Source organism: Otolemur garnettii, unplaced genomic scaffold, assembly GCF_000181295.1.
Source record: "Otolemur garnettii isolate 467f Iridium unplaced genomic scaffold, OtoGar3 scaffold00001, whole genome shotgun sequence".
Classification (NCBI taxonomy): domain Eukaryota; kingdom Metazoa; phylum Chordata; class Mammalia; order Primates; family Galagidae; genus Otolemur; species Otolemur garnettii.
Window position 1 is genome coordinate 208,195 of NW_003852396.1, and position 4,554 is coordinate 212,748.

General features: G+C 45.0%; 1 protein-coding gene across 1 annotated transcript in view; it reads right to left on the reverse strand.

Moving 5' to 3' along the window:
* Positions 1–4,554, reverse strand: part of SESN3 (sestrin 3) — a 75,095-nt gene that overhangs the window by 14,730 nt on the left and 55,811 nt on the right. The window lies entirely within an intron of this gene.

Sequence of the window (4,554 nt, forward strand, 5' to 3'; positions counted from 1 at the left end):
CTTCCTGTCACGTGTGTGCACGCAGGCAGTGTCTGCTTTACTTCCTGTCATGTGTGTGCAAGCATGGAGTTTCTGTTTTACTTCCTGTCACGTGTGTGCACGCATGCAGTGTCTGCTTTACTTGATGTCACCTTCCCTTCTCTTTGTCTCAGGCATCTTCTCACTGGTCCCTGCAGAGCTGAGAGGAAGTGCTTGGGAAATGGTGTCAGTGTTCCTCCTATACCACCAGAGATTAGTGAAGACCCCAGAGGCCTTGTTCCCACTCTTGTGGTGACTGTCTGGGCTCACTTAGCCCGAATGGTTGAGTGAGGTGCGCTCTCCTCCCAGGTCACTTCTGCCTTTTTACAACTACTAGACAGTGAAGGTGTTTCTATACCGGGATCAGAGGACTCTGTATAATAATGGTGGGAGCATGTGCTCCAAACCCCACTGGGATTCAGTGACAGAGGTCATCTCTTGCATCATGGCATAGGAGGGGGCCCCCCGGTTCATCTTGTGGGTCTGCCCATGTGCCTGCTGTACCGCTTCCTCTCTGACATTTTGGGTTTCCTATTAGGCTGAGTAAATGGAAAGTTCAACTTGGGTTTGATCCAGCAGACTGGGTCCAGAGACTGGGTGTCTCTGAAAACTTCTAGGGACTCTCTTTGAGGAGCAGGAGACAAATTTGCAATGGAAAAAAGAACAGTATGGGGGATCAGGCATCTTCCCTACCAGAGGCAGCCTGCTGGGATGATTTCTCCAAACTGCAAGTCCTTCAGGTTTCCCCACAGACCCACAGATAGTTTTTCTTTACAAAACTGCTTGGCCACATTACTCAGCTGGGATCAGGAGAACAGTAGCCAGTGAATGGATCCCTTAACTACAATACAATTCTGCAGTAAGATTTATTGTGTGAAAGGGATGAGATCCCCATGTGCAGTGTTTCAAGTTATTCTGGCAAAATTAGCCAATGTAGAAAAGGTGTAAGTTAGGATCCATCAGGATACTGGTGAGATAAAATCTATGTGGCCTAAATCTCAAGAAAAAGATGATGATATCCCAGTTAAATGAGCCATGATCTCCCTTCCCCCTCCTTGTGGAGGGGCTAGACTGCACCTCCTGGGAGGAGCTGGGGTCCCCATCTCCACAGGGTCAGGAAATAGAGACAATGGGATCTTCCCCCCCATTTTCAGGAGGAACCCAGTTAAGTCAGGGAACCACCATAGCTCCAAGAGGGTAATTTTCTCTTTGGCAAATACCCAAAGGGGCAATGATGCCACCACAGATCAGCCCACAGGACTTGTCTTGGTCCATTCTCCATTTTTCACCTTTAGTTTACATTAAAAACAACACGCTCACAATGGGATGACCCAGGGAAAATGGAAAACTTGTTTTCCTCAGTATTTGCAATCCACAACCCCACTTGGGGGAGATGTTCAGAATATGCTTAACACCTTAGTGACCTCAGAGGAACAGACAATGGTTCTAAGCAGACTGCATCATGCTGGCTCTCCTGGCAACCCAGTAAAGGAGCCCCCACAGGTCTCGGCAGCCACCTCCAACCAAGGGCGGAATGTGAGCAGCAGAGACAGACCCAAGCCAGCTTTTACTGAGATTGCTTCCTGGCTGTCCTCCACAAAGAAATTAGACAGAAGCCTAATGAAAGCCCTTCAGAATTCTTAGAGCAGATTTCTGAAGTGTATAGTCAGTATACACACATTGATCCAGAAGTGCCAGCAAATTCTAAAATGGTAAATATGATTTTCATCAGCCAAAGCACTTTTGACATTTGGAAAAAGTTATGAGAAATGGATGAGCCTTGAGTATGTCTATGTCTCAATTGGGAAATAGTTTTTAAGATGGTCACTGATGGAAATGAGAGGACAGAGAAAAAGGAACAGCAAAAAGTCAAACAGACAAGTTGTTGTTTTCACTCAAGGAATTCCAGATCGCAGCATGGACTCCCCTCACATTGTTAGGGAGGGCAGTAAGAGGAGTCATGAGATGACCAGCAGGTAAGAGCCTCTGATGCGCAGGCTGTCTGTACAGCAGTGGGCCTGCCCCAGCAACAGGGTTAGTCAATATCCTTCTTGGTTGAGTCCAAGGGGAGTGTCTAAGGTAGAACCTCACATCCCAGGCCTCAGACGTCCAACAAAAATGGACTTCCCATTGTGGGTGCCAATCAATATGCCTACCGCCATCAGGAAGGGCACTGGGAAAAGAGACTGCCCACACCTTTAAAAGGCAATACCAGGAAGAAATCCCTTCCCACCCATCAGAGCAAGCAGGAAGCTTGAAGCTGAGTATAACGAGGATGGGCCTGGAATGACGGGGCCAGGTATTCCTCCTGACACAGACAACACCCTTCGTATTTCTCACATGAAGCTCTGGGTTGTGATGATAGTAATGTGCTTCAGGAAGCAGAGAAATTCGCATTAGGCCAGCCCAGCACCACGTGCACTCCTCACTGTGTGCTCCCCTCACTGAAACAGAAAGGAGGATATTGACTAACCTCTGTGGCTGTTGCCTGCTCATCAAAGGCTCTCACCTGCTAGGTCATTTCATGACCCCTTGACTATCCTCCCTAACAATGTGAGTGTCTACCTTCTGTCCCATAGACTTCAGGGAGTGTTGCCAGGAGGATACTAAGACACTGATGGCAAAGCTTGCTGGGATTACTAGCTCCTAGTTATGGAGCATATGCCAACAGAGACATGGTTAGAAATCTTTCTGCAACTTTAGGATTAATCACAGAAAAATTCACAGAAAAAGCCAAAGATCCCTCAGCTCGCTAGCTCAGGTAGTCCTAGATAATTGGGCAGCACTAGCTCTTCTGTTGGCTAAACAAGGCAGAGTCTGTGCAGCGTTGAATACTACCTGCTGCATCCATATAAATACCTCAGAAGAAGTTGGAGCCTGAATAGGAAAAATGTGCCAACAAGCTGTGTGGCTCCAATAGGTATCTACTAGTGATCCCAAACATGATTGGTTTTGGGGTTATTCACTTGGATTCCCAGAATTTCAGATTAGTTCTGCAGGAACTCCTGTAGGTGGGACTCTTATTCCTTACCCTAGTGCTCATCATCTGTTTCATAATCTGCTATTCATTTAAGTACTGTGCTAAGACTGTAAATGAAAGTAGTAATGTTCTTGTCATGCAAACCTGCAAAAACAGTTTCATTCCTCTTAACCTGGGCTCAACCTCAACTACAACCCTCATTAGAAGGAAGAAGCCAGAGAGGTGTTGGCCCTTATCCATCTCATTAGCTCACACCTCAGGGATGAAATGGAATCAAACACAGGGGGAACTGAAACCACTCTTTATAAATTAATAAGGGGGTACTAGGTGAGAATTCTGGTAGGGGTGTAAAACTATGCAAAGGCACAGGTAAATTTAAAATAATAATAATAACCAGGCATTGTCCCCTAGTTTGCTTTCCTATACCTACTACTCAGGAGTTACATGGCTGATAGTCCTAAAGATTCTTAACTTTCTCCATAGGTAACATCACCCTTATGAAACCTAAGGCTAGTTTTTGAGCTGTCTGCCAGGCCCTGCATTCCAGGTGATCAGCTGACCCACCCAGACCAGTGGCCCCTACCAAAGAACTGACTCAACTGGTCTTGTGATCCCCCCACCCAGAAACCAACTCAGCATAAAAAGAAAATTTCTATACCCCTATGGTTCCAGCTCAAACCCAGCCAATCAGCAGACCCAACTGCACAGTCTGCTGCCCACTAAACTATCTTTGAAAACCCTTTCTCCAAATTCTTGGGTGCACAGATTTGAGAAATCCCTCCTGTCCCCTCCCTTGGTGCTCTGTGGACTAAGCTCTCTCAGTTGTAACCCTGTCTGTCGCCAAGCACTGGCTCTTCTCTGTGTAGTGAACAATATGACTTGGTTGGGCTGTAACACATTTGTAGTAATAAAACTTAAAATTCTCTTCTAAAAATGTTTCATATGTTAAAAATATGGCTTTGGTCAAACAATGTTCTAGTAAAGCTATCAGACCTAACAATATAATTATGTTGCAGCTTCTAAATCCTTTTTTGTATAATGGATTTCCTGCTTCTAAAGCACTTTTATATATTATGATATAATATTTTAATGGAATACTTTCAGAGAATCATAGAACATTTGAAGCTAGAAGAAACTCTAAAGACTACCTAGCAAACCATTAATTTTAAGGTTTTTGTAAACTTTGTCCCACAAAAATCACATAAAAGTCCAATTCAGCAAGTCAACGCTTAGATATCCTTTACCTATACTGTGAGAGAGAGAACCCTGGCAGCATGTGACAGCAGCCAGAGAATCCTGCCTCACATTTGAATAAGAAAATGTCAAAGCTCTTTTTCATATGTTATTTTACTTGATCTTTCAGCTGAAATGGTAGAGTCACAAATGAAGCTATTAAAAACAGCAATTCCTTCACCCATTTTCTCCAAGACTGAATTCCATGGATTAATCCTTCAGGGATTCCTTCCCATCAGTGTTCTCTCTCTCCCTCTTCCTCTCCCTTCCTCTCTCTCTCCCTTTCCCTCCCCCTCTCCCTCTCTCTCCTCTCCCTCTCCCTC